The 13013-nt window shown below is 42.6% G+C and overlaps 1 protein-coding gene across 3 annotated transcripts in view; it reads right to left on the bottom strand.

Annotated features, from left to right (window-relative positions):
- BID (BH3 interacting domain death agonist) overlaps positions 1 to 13013 on the bottom strand; it is a 436998-nt gene that overhangs the window by 360145 nt on the left and 63840 nt on the right. The window contains exon 1 of one of the 3 annotated variants that reach the window (XM_078673630.1): positions 5578 to 5703. The exons of the other annotated variants lie outside the window; for them this stretch is intronic. The gene's annotated coding sequence lies outside the window, so the exon portion shown is untranslated. Of the gene's footprint in view, positions 1 to 5577; positions 5704 to 13013 lie in introns of those variants that run through there. 3 annotated transcript variants of the gene reach the window in all.

Here is a 13013-nt window from a genome sequence, read left to right as displayed (position 1 = left end):
AACTCCTTAAAGGAGATTCAATATTTTTAATAGAGAGCCAACCATTAACAACATAAAACTTGACCTTAGCTAATAAATTATCTTTCTCTATCTTCGGAAGAACTTATCCTCCCTCTGCCAGATGATATTGATATCACTCTGCCTTGCCTTTCTCTTTTTTCCCCCCTCAGTACTGAATCTTTACCCTTACTTTTCAATTCCGTAAAAAGTGGGTCTCCACTAGACCCAGCCCCTATGAACATTCTAAAGCTGGTCTTGCCTAATATCAGTACACATATCATCCATCTAGTTAATACCTCACTTGAATCAGGAAGGGTAACCCAAGACTGGAAATTGGCCATGGTTAGGGCCCTGTTAAAAAAGCCTCATCTCGACCCCCAGGACTTTTCCAACTATCGTCCCATTTCCCTGCTCCCTGCCATTAGTAAACTTGCCGAGAAATGGGTAAATAAACAATTAGCATCCTTTCTGGAGACCCATAACCTGCTCCATCCAACCCAAACCGGGTTCCGGAGAGGACAGGGAACGGAGACGGCACTGCTGAGGGTGGTAGAGGACTCCAGGAGGATTCTGGACGCAGGTGGCAGCGCGGCCATTATCCTCCTGGACCTCAGCGCCGCCTTCGACACGGTGAATCACCGTGTCCTCCTGTCTCGTCTCAGAAAACTGGGCGTCAAAGACAGGGCACTCATGTGGTTGGAGTCCTTTCTTGACGGTAGATCTTTTAAGATCTTTTCAGACAGTAGTTGCTCTCCATCATTGCCATTACAGTGTGGGGTGCCCCAGGGTTCCTCCCTTAGCCCCACACTGTTTAATGTTTATATGGCGCCCCTGGCAGAAGTAGTAGCTCCCTTCGGGATCCAATTGGTAAGCTATGCTGATGACACCCAGCTAGTTGTCTCTCTCAATCAAGTGGAATCCCCCCCTTCCAGGCTTTGCCGTTGCCTGGAGGCAGTAGCAAACTGGATGGATTTATCCCACCTAAAATTGAATGGAGGAAAAACAGAGCTGATGCTCCTAGGAAAACGAGCCATATTTAACAACGTGCTTCACTGGCCCTCCTGTATGGGTCCAGGACCCACTCCAAAGACCGAGATAAAGAGTCTCGGGTTTTGGTTGGATGCAGAGCTGTCATTTAAGACCCAGGCAAGGAGGACAGTGGCCACCTGTTTCGGACTGCTGAAAACAATTCGGAAAATTCTTCCTCAGCTACCCGAAACAGCAAAGAAAACCATAGTCCAGTCTCTTATTTTATCCAGGCTGGATTATGGAAACGCGCTCTATCTTGGAGCCCCTGTCTCTGTTATCCCGCAACTTCAGGTTGTCCAGAATTCTGCAGCACGGCTACTCACGGGCACTAGCCACCGCACATCAGCTAGGCCCGCACTCTGCACCCTGCACTGGCTCCCCATAAAGGAGCGAATCCATTTTAAGACTCTCTGCACGGTCCATAAAACACTCTATGGGAATGGCCCCCTCATCCTAGATGACATGATCAGACCATACAAATCCACCAGGAATCTTCGCTCGAACCAACAAAACCTGCTGATAGTTCCTAGGATCAGCAGAGCCCGCACAGGAGGTCGTCTGTTCTCGCACAACGCGGCTGGATTGTGGAATGCTCTCCCTCCACCTCTTCGCCTAGAGCCTAACCTTCTTGTCTTCCGGAAAAAACTAAAAACCTTTCTGTTTCCAAAAACCAGATAATTCAGATCTGCATTTTTAACCCATCCCTGTCTGGTCAGTCTTAAGCGCTGGGATGCTCCCGAGTGGCCACGCGCTATAGAAGAACCTAATAATAATAATAATAATAACAAGCATGATCGTTCCATTCATTCACATCAATGCCAAAATTGCTAGACTCCACAGCATCCACAGCAGCCACCACACACTCATGTTGATCAGTGACTTCATCATCGGAAACATCAAGTGGAGGTAACCTAGATAAACAGTCAGCAGCAAAATTCTTACCACCAGGAATGTGCTGAATCTCAAAGTTAAACTCTTGCAATCAACCGAACCAACCTGGAGGAAGCACTACCGCTCCTCACGCCATCCATCATATAGACTAACGGTTTATGGTCCGTCACCAAAACAAAAGGCCTACCCCACAAAAAATTCTTCAATTTCTCCACAGCCCACACACAGGCTAGAGCCTCCTTCTCGATTGTGCTATAATGAACCTCTGCACCTCTAACAGCCCTTGAGATCAATGAAATAACTCTCTCCTTGCCATTAACCATCTGCGTGAAAACAGCACCCAAACCAATTGTGCTGGCATCAACAGTTACAAAAGACTTCCCCTCAGGATTAAAAGTTTTAAGACCCGGGGCATTGGTGATAAGTTTGATGACACCCTGAAAAGCAGAATCATGGACATCAGTCCAAATGAATCTAGCACCTTTTTTAAGCAACTGTCTGAGAGGTTCAACAACCAAAGCATATCCTTTAACAAATTTTGCGTAATATTCTCCTAACCCAAGAAAGTAACATAAAGCATCCCTTGTCCTGAGGCTTGCTGGCATTTTCAAGGTTACTAAGGATGTCCTTTTTAGGAAAAATCCCTTCCTGAGTGATTTTATGACCCAAATAGTCAATTTCTTTAACAAGAAACTTACATTTGTCCTTGCTCACTGTCATACCTTTGCTGCTAAGGATCTTTAAGACTGTTTCCAAAGTGACATTGTGCTCATCAATAGACTTTGCAAAAATTAAAATGTCGTCTTGAAAAGACTGTACACCTTTAACACCACAGAACAAATTTTCAATTAATTTCTGGAAAACGCTGGCAGCCGTTGCCAGGCCAAAAGGCATCCTCAAGAATCTAAATAACCCAAACGGAGTTATAAACGCCGTCAGATCTTTAGAATCCTGATCCAGAGTGACTTGATGGTACGCTGCCTTCAAATCAATAATTGAAAAAAAAATTGCTCCATTGACAGCAGCCAACATTTCCTGTATTCTAGGCAAAGGATAAGTCTCTACTACAATATTTTTATTGAGAGATCGAAGATCTACACACAGCCTAATTTCTTGATTCTTTTTAAGAGCAATAACGATAGCCGAAACCCATTCTGAGCTATCAGTAGGTTCTATGATACCTTGAGAACAGAGACTATCCAAATGCGACTTAAGCTTGTCTCTCACACCCATAGGTACCATGCGAACTTTATGTTGTACGGGTAAAGCTCCTTTTTTAAGTTTGATCCTGTGTGAAAAGCCTTTGACCTCACCCACAACATCTTCAAAGACATTCTTATACCTATTGAGAATAGGAGAAATAGGACATTCCAAAGAAATGCTGTTAACAGGCATTTCTCTCAACTGAATAGGATGATCAGATCCAGGGCATAAATTAATGCCAAGTTTACCAAGATCATACCAGCCAACAATGTTCTTCCCATCAATTGCGACATAAATTTGGGTAAAAATACCACGGGATTCAAATTTTAATGAATCTTCAAAGAAGCCTAGCATTTTGATCTTAAAATTACCAAAAGCTTTAGGATTGATATCAGATTTGGCAAGTTTGACACCTTTCCATTTTTCATAGAAGAAAACATCTGATAAAATGGTCACAGGCGAACCAGAATCAGCCATAGCTTCAAAGGCAATTTCTCCAACATGAACTATCCCTAAAGGAGCTTTGAAGGGAAGAGAAATACTATTTATGTGACTATCAAAGGAATCATCATAAATAGTAATGACCAAATTCTCCAAATCATCATGAATACAAGAAACACTGGTAACAGCGGAGTCAGATCTACCACCCTTCCTTTGAATCCTACAAGAAGATGCAAGGTGGCCAATCTTACCACACTTGGTACATTTTTTCTTAAGAGCAGGACAATCTGGAGAATTCGCCAAATGTGCCTTTGAGCCACATCTAAAACAACTTAAGATGCTACTAGTCTGAAAATTACTCTTACTACGCATTTGAACAGCACAAACAGAGGTGTCATTAGTACTCTTGTTTTCATTAGCAGCAATGACCTTAGAAGACTCAATAGATCTTTCAATCCCTTTGGCCAAGTCATTTACTTCTGCCAGGGTAGGATTGCGACAAGCTAAGAGTCGTTCTTGTACCTTTTTAGCTGCACAATTAAAAACAAATTGATCCCTTAAAGCAGTATCAACATAGGCACCAAATTCGCAGTTTGCAGCTAACACCCTTAGAGCCGCTATATAATCCTCAACGGATTCATCTGCGAACTGTTTCCTCTTATGAAAAGAATGTGTTTCAATCATAACGTTAGGTTCATCTTCAAATTGTTTTTCAAGTCTAGCAACAGCGTCAACGAAAACATCCTCGTCGCCATTGTAAAGAGCGGAGGAGGCAGGAGAAGTTTAAAGAAGAATTTATTTTAAGTTAAGTCCAAGGACCCACTGGAGCACAGAGCAAAGCGTCTAAATCAGATCAGCTCCAACCGGTTCTCTGATTTAGAACACAGCTCACAACACATTCTCCATTACATAGGTAACACTCTAAAGATAAGACAATTCCAGAAATGACATATTAAAATTCCAACAGAGAAAAGGAAGAAGGATATTACCACACAGCCTAGTCCATTTATTTTGTTTGAATTGAAAAGGGATGTAATGTGCAACCCAATAACATGCCATGACTAGTATGGCTGTACGGATCTCAAGGCTCGGCAGGCCTTATGGAAAGAATAAAAAAAAAGGCTAAAGGCACTCTGCCTCAGTTCAGGAAGGTGATTGATGTGTGTCACTGCAGCCTGAGTGAACCCCAGCATCTGAAGTATTGGCCAAAACCTGATTCCATGCCCCCCCCCCCCCAATCACACATTTAATTGAATCATATTTGCATAATCATGGTCATTGTTTTATAAGAAAAAAACATTAAAACTATATATGCTCCACAAAAAGCGTCTCTTATCTAAAGCCCATGAATTGAAAGATTCAACGCCACTGACATGAATGATGTGCAGTTGTTTAAAAGAAAGTGCTGCTGCTAATCGAAAGGCGGAACATAAACAATATATATGCATTTTAAATACATTCTCTTAGTATGCAGCTAAAAGAACGGAACGAAGGTCAAATCATAGTTTGGAGCAGGGGCCCTGTAATGTTGACACATACGCGGCACACATGCCAACATTTTGAACGTGGTAAATAGGGAGCATAAAACTATATATATATATGGAATGGATTTCCCCCACTGGTTTACACGTAAACGAAGTAGATTTTAGGTGGGAGATACCTAACATAAACCCATTTAGGGCTTTAGAAACGGGACTCTTCCGCCGGAATCGGGTATGTTGGGATCTTTGGCATTCATGTACACGGGTCAGACATTGCCTGACAGAAAACAAACCTGTATTATTAGAATATGGATAAGCATAAAGCATGAATACATTTATACATTAAAATATTTTGAGCTATATTAAATACAAATGAGAATAACGAATAAACAGATTGAAAATCAAGTCTGACTAACGGCCCTTCAAGCTTCAAGTGAATTGCCTCTTCGCCGGGTTGATATATATTTTTTTAGCCTTGACTTCTCACTTTACATCTGAAGAGGATTGGCCTGTAAATGAGGAAAACACGTACCGTGGGTAAATAATGGAATTGACTGGCCTGACTTCTCAGTACTGCGTGGGGTCTCGGGTGCACGATCTCTCCGCGCGGCGGTTGAACAATAGGATAACGTTCGAACATAATACGCATGCGCTTGCGACAAAAAAAAAGCGCGCGCTGCGCACTAACTTCACTCCTACTAAAACCAACACGCTTTCAACATGTAAACTACATTGAATTACTGGGAGCATCAAGGCAGTGCTTTAAATTGGATGAAAAAACTGGGGTGGTAGTCTCTCAAGAGGGCGTGATCGTCATCCCCTGCCGATTAACCCCCGATCTGAGTGGCATTCGCTTCCCTACTGCTTCTTTACGCGCTGCTCCACACGGGGCTGATTGAATCTCTTCAGCATCCTGACGAGAGAAGCATTTTGCTCAGGTTTAAGGGTTATGCCTGCACTAGATTGTTTTTATACAGAAAAGCTATTATGTTTATTTCTAATAATGAATATACAATGCTTGTGTTATTTGTAGAGCCTCCCTTAATATTTACTCTGATTCAAAGAATGTATGTAATATGGGGAGGAGTTACATTTTGTGGAACATTCAATTTGATAAAAGTAGCAATAATAGTGAAAACGGGTTTTCTCCGTTTTAATTTTTGGCACCGATGCAGGGATAGATAGATAGATAGATAGATTAGATAGATATATGCATTGCACCAACTTTTCAACTTTTCATCAAAAGAAGTCAGCTCGAGCCCAGATTCATCAGCGTGAAGGTTTATTTAAATAAGGATGTCAAAAACGCCCGACGCGTTTCGGTGCAGCCGCACCTTGGACCCGTGAAGGTGCGGCTGCACCGAAACGCGTCGGGCGTTTTTGACATCCTTGTTTAAATAAACCTTCACGCTGATGAATCTGGGCTCGAGCTGACTTCTTTTGATGAAAAGTTGGAGCAATGCATACTTGAGGATCGCCTCCTCGCTCGAACCCGCCGCCATTAGAGAGGCTGGGGGACCGGCGAATTTTGGTTTGAAATATTAATATTAATATATATATATATATATATATATATATATATATATATATATATATACACATATATCCAAACTACCTCCTCCTCGCCGAAGAAGCAGAAGCCACACAGGGGAAATTCAGGTGGAAGCTTTTACTGAGACATCGCGGCATAATGCATTTCGGCCATCGCGGCCTTCATCAGATGCCAAACAATCACAGTTCTGGCCCACCCCCATTTTGAAATGTCCTGCAGCGTGCCCATAGGTGAGATCTTGTTCCTCCCCAAGTCATGTGCTTGTGCACTCCGTCGTTGCTCAAAACTGCAAGTCCCAGAGTTCTTTGCGCCAGGTGAGTATTCCACGGGGATTCGGTAATTGCTGTGTGATGTTAGGAATTTGTGCAGGACAAAGGGGGATGACGGCGATATTAAAAACAGGATTGGTGTTCAGTCCCAGAGCTTCCTCGAGTCCCCTACACGCTGCCAACCTCCACGCCAAGAGTCCACCGGGCAGGGGCAGGGAAATCAATGTACCCCACACTCCGTGAAGTCACGGACTAAATTGCAGCCGCCCATGCTTGCCTTGCCATGTGAGGTGGGCCTGAGCTCTTCCGATACCTCGGACACCAAAACCACCTTCTCAGATGCAACACCAGTGATGCTCAGGCCAACTTGTGGAGCGGGGCTTCTGTAAACGGGTTTCTGGTTGCCGTGTACAAAATCCAAACTACCTCCTCCTCGCCGAAGAAGCCACACAGGGGAAATTCAGGTGGAAGCTTTTACTGAGACATCACAGCATAATGCTTTTCGGACATTGCGGTATATGATATGAGATATATATATATATATATATATATATATATACATACGCAGAAACCTGACCGCCAAAGGTAGCGGTTACACCAGGCGTAGACCTCCACTCCGGTACCAGGTGTTTAGTCGAGTAACAGACACCAATGAAGCCACATCACGAATTCCAGTGCCAGCAATCCATATTTATTTTCGTTAAAGTGCAAGAGCGAGTGCCATCCCTGACGCGTTTCGCTCCGCAGGCGGAGCTTGATCACATGACGCGTCAGGAGTAGGTGGTGCAATAAATTCAATTTAAAAGCCCAAGCGCCTAAAGAAACAGGACGCAAGGGTTGCAACACAGCAAATAGGCCAACAATTCATAATTAAAGCAATAGTGCCAGTCAATTATGTTTCTAATCGATGTACAAAAGGACACTGTTAAGAGCATAGTGCTCAAATGACATGTAAGAATAGCGTCACATGATTTGATCTGACAGCCACTCAAAGGGAGTAAAATGGATATTGTAAATAAATTTTGTCAAAATTAACCAGAATGTAAAGCACTCTTAAATCTTCACAAATGAAAATAAAAAGTGTGCTCAAAAAGTCAAATGCAAGTGCATCCAAACATTCTATTACACATTGGTCAAAAGAATTATTTACATGCTCCCTGAGAAAGTTATCAACGACCCCTATCATAAACACAATACATGTTCAAGTGTCAAGAAAAGTGCCTAAGTGCTAAAGTGCAAGTGCTTCAGAACAATTTCATGATCAAATGAAATACATTATTTTGGCTACAGAAGACTTGAATTGAAAAACTGCAAATGTAAACAAGAAAGGCAAAATTTAACACTCAAATGTATCAAATCTCAATGAAATAGTCAGAAACAGAGAAATCCCAAGGAATGCAGATCAAAAAGGGGAGAAAACTCATTTCAAGAAGGTTAAGGCCAAATACACACAGTTTATAGAAAATGATGTAATTCATCAAAAGCATTTAACCCGTTAGGGGACCGGGTATAATGCTTCCCTTTGGCGCAGCATTTTTTCGCGATCACCACCTCTGCTTGGATTGGCTACGGAACACAACAAGGTGTATGTGAAGTCCTTTAGTTTATTGTCGTGTACCGCTTTGAAGTGGCGAGCCACTGGATAGTTCATATCTGAGTTAACTATAGCCCGGATGTGCTGCAAAATACGCTGATGCGCAGGTAGTTTTGTACTGCCAATATAGGAAAGAGAACATGTGCAGGTAAGCTGATAGATTACAAAATCACTGCGACATGTTAGATGTTCTCTTATTGGAATCAACCTGTCGTTGAAAGCAGATACATAGTGTGTGCCATTGACCGCAAATGTGCAGGCTCGGCATGAGGTGCACCTAAAAAAAACAGGTTTATTAAGCCAATTCGTTTTGAGTGGAAGTTCAGGTTGGGTTCTATCTAATGAATCTTTCATTGAAGGAGCCCTCCTAAAAGTGATGGCTGGTGATTTAGGTAAAAATGGGGCAAGAATAACATCAGTTAGTACAATTGGCCACTCCGATCGAATGATGTTGCTGATCTTAGATGTTTGAGAGCAGTAGGTGGTGATGAACCGAACAGAGCCCTGTGCTGTGGATTCAATGATCTCCTTGTTTTTAGAGATTAAGAGTTCCTCGCGGGGGCGAGCACGTACCTTAATCATAGCCTGATCTAAAATGACTTTGCTATAGCCACGTCTGAGGAATCTGGACCTGGATTCCATTAAACATTGGTTTAAGATGTCAGGACTACTGCAGATGCGTTTAATCCGGATAAATTCACCCAAAGGAATGCTGTTGATTGTGTGTGGTGGATGAGCACTGCGGGCATGCAAGATGGAATTGCCCGCAGTGCTCTTCCTGTGAAGTTTAGTTTGTATGGTATCATGATCAATGTAGACCTGGACATCCAAGAATTCTGCAAAATCAGATGTGATATTGGCAGTAAACTTTAGATTCCTGTCATTGACATTAATGTCAGTGACGAATGAAGCAGCTTGTTCCTTGGTGCCCCGCCAGACGATAAAAATATCGTCAATAAAGCGCCAATAATGAGCTAGGTGAGGGAGCCAGTGTGCATGGGTGACCCCAAGAACATGCCTCTCCCACCAGCCAACATGAAGACATGAATAGCTGGGGGAGAAGCATGAACCCATGGCCACCCCTAGTTCCTGATGGTAAAAATCTTTTCCAAATTGGAAATAGTTGTTGAAGAGGCATAAACGTATCATATCCAAAAGCATGAGGTTATGATCTCTAAATCCTGCCTCTCGTCCATCCAGAAAATATTTGACTGCTTCAAGGCCTTGGAGATGGTTGATGCTGGTATAAAGTGCCTCAATATCCATCACCAGGAAACAAAAATCAGGACACCAAGTGATTTGACTGACCTTAACCAAAAAATCTGTATTGTCTTTCAAAAAAGAAAGAAGAGAAAACATATGTGATTGAAGAAAGAAATCCACATATTTAGAAATATTCTCATTCATACTACCCTGAGCAGAAATGATAGGGCGACCAGGGACAGGAAAAGTGCATTTGTGAATTTTGGGTAACAAATAAAAGAGTGGGGTGATGGGATGTGATACATTCAAAAACTTGGATTCATTCTTTGTCAATAAGCCAGTTCTATACCAGAGATTGATGTCTTTTCTAGTTTTTTCATGGCTTTTAAGCATCACAAATTTAGTGCATTTTGTGTAACAAAGGGGATCACATAGTTGTCGAGCCGCTTCAGAAATGTAATCAATTTTGGCCCATAACACTGTATTTCCCCCTTTGTCGGCACTCTTCACTACAACCAAATTGTTACCCTGGATTTTTTTCACAAGTTTGGTATACTGTGTATTATTGAAATCAACTTGTTTTTTCTTTTTCTGCACCGATTTATTGAGTGCCTTCAATTCTGTTATGATCCTATCACTAAAGACATCCAATGCATCTTTAGGAATCAAGGGCAAGAATGTGGATTTGCCTCGAAAGGTGGTGGGGGAGAACAATTAACCTTGATAGCTTGACTCACTGTCAAATCAGTTTGCGAGTTATTTTCATTATCTAAAGACAATAACGTCTGCAGACCCTGCAAATGTTTCACCTGAAGAGATTCGACATTAGATGTTTCAACCTCAGATTCAGCACGTAAAATTGAAGTATCAGGATGTAACAAAAAATATTTTTGCAATTTAATTTTCCTAATAAATTTAAAAACATCGATTCGTGCTTGGACATAAGAGAAGTCATTAGGTGGACAATATGAGAGTCCTAAAGAGAGGAGTTGTTCTTCCGCCCTGGACAATGTCAGATCTGTCAGGTTGATCACTTTGTTGTCTTGTTCACTGGCTAATTGTTCCAGTTCTTGCAAGTTTTGCCTCGCCTTCCACCTCTTTTTGGCAATTCGTTTCCTGCAGCGGCGTTTTTGACTGCCGCTTTGTCTGCTTGGGGAGGAGTGTTCCGTGAGCGCAGAGAGTACCTCCGGTCCTCGCTGACAAAATTTAGTTCGTCAACCACAGAGAATTTTGTCAAATCAACTGAAATTGCATCAGCTCGTAATAGACTGTCCTCAGAGCCACTGAATGATGCTACTAATAGATTGTCTTCATTTGTCAATGCAGGGCACGTAGCTGCCCCTGGATCAGTAGTCGTAGTTGTTTTCTGCTGGGTGGACATGGCTTTGCGCTTGTAAGAGTCGTATTTGCGTGAAAAAGTAAAAATACGACCTGTCGCATAGTCCTCTTTGTCCCTGGCAAACTTATTGATTTTCCTTTCTTGAATAGTTTGCTCCAACTTAGCGAGTCTTTGGTCAATTTCTTTGCGGGTGTTCGCTATTAAATCAGTGTCACCAGTCGCTTCCAAAAGTGCATTGACCTTTGCAATTTCTATTAGTAATGATTCTCTGTCTGAGTGGGCAAATTCAGTTAAAATTAGTAGCATATTTCTAGATGATTGAAGACTATTTTCTGCCCATCTCTGGAGCATTTTGGGGTCCGGGTTTTCATAAGTAGGAACAATCATCACTCTCAGACCCCGGGGCACCCGATTGACCTCCAGATATTTATCCAATGATTTCTTTTCCCACTACTTGGAAAGTTCACTGCGGAGCAATTTCTCCAAAGTTTTCAATAAATCCTTGGTGCTGTTACTGACATTTGAAGTGCGACTTTCTCGAGTAGTTGTAGAAGTAACAGTAGGCAGATTTTCACTGAAAAAACCATAGGTTTCAGCCATGTTATAGTTAGGAATTAGCATTTAAAAAACATTAGAAATTCACTGAAAAAAACATAGGTTTCATACATGTTATAGTCAGCTGGACATTTCACTCATACAAAACCATTGAAATTCCCCCGTTATAGTTAGTTCAGCTAACTATAACTCACGCGCCCGCAATGCACTGCTGATGACGTCACATATTACATCACTCATGACATGGTCAGTGACATCACTGATGACATCTCAAATGACATTTATTTTTATTTATTTATTTGCGGGTTTGTATCGCGCTTGAATCGACTCCTTCCGGAGTATCTCTGCGCCCAAAAAACACCAAAAGCATGGTCAAGCAGTCAATGGATAGCGGATTAATTCTGAAACAGGAATGTTTTGAGCTTCTTCCTGAAGCCCAAATGTTCAGGACATTGCCTCAAGCAAGGGGAAGCTTGTTCCATAGAGTGGGACCAACTACAGATAAGGCCTTGCCACCCTGTCTGGCCTTTCTCACAGGTGGCACTCTCAGGAGAAGCTGGTTACTGGACCTAAGGGACCGAGCCGGATTGTATGGAATGAATTTATCCCTCCAGTGCGATGGCCCTAATCCATTTAGGCTCTTGTGGATTATTCAGCAGGTCTTGAATTTTACCCTGTTACGGACTGAGAGCCAATGCAATTTCTCCAAGAGGGGTTTAGACGGTGCCCTAGGGGGGGCATTTAGTACCAGCCTGGCAGCAGTATTTTGAATCATCTGGAGTTTGGCCAATACTCCATCATTGGCCGATAGCAGGAGGCCATTACAATAGTAAAAACGACTAAGTATCAGAGCTTGCACCAAGGTTTTCCTGGTGAAGTCAGGTAGCAGGGGAAAAACCTTCCGCAGCAAGCCAATGACATGGAAACAGGAACCCACAGTGATGTTACAATGCTGTTTAAGAGAGAGTTCATGATCCAAGCGCACACCCAGATTTTTCACAACCAGCTTAGGTTCTGGGACCGGGCCAAGATCTTGCGGCCACCAGTCCGGGGTCCACAGGATCTTTGCTTCCCCGAAGAGCATAACCTCCGTTTTGCCTACGTTACCTTGGAGGCAATTAGATGTCATCCAATTTGCTACCGCCTTCATGCCATTGGAAAAAGATGTTTTCACCTCGTCTGTAAGAGTTTTAAAAGGAAACAGGAGCTGGGTGTCATCCGCGTAGGATACCGGGATGAAACCGAACTCTCTCAAGATTCTAGCCAGGGGGGCCACGTAGATGTTGAAAAGAGTTGGGCTCAAACAGGAGCCCTGTGGCACCCCCTTGGTAATCTCAGTCTCCACCGAACGAAATGTGCCCATGCTAACCGATTGAGTCCGGTTAGATAGGAAATTTCTTAACCAGGCCAGTGCTGTACTCACAAGACCGATCTTAGCAAGCCGTTCAAGCAGAAT

This window comes from Lissotriton helveticus, chromosome 1_1 (genome assembly GCF_964261635.1).
Source record: "Lissotriton helveticus chromosome 1_1, aLisHel1.1, whole genome shotgun sequence".
NCBI classification, from domain to species: domain Eukaryota; kingdom Metazoa; phylum Chordata; class Amphibia; order Caudata; family Salamandridae; genus Lissotriton; species Lissotriton helveticus.
The sequence above is the reverse complement of the archived record's forward strand: the minus strand, read 5'-3'. Positions and strand labels throughout refer to the sequence as shown.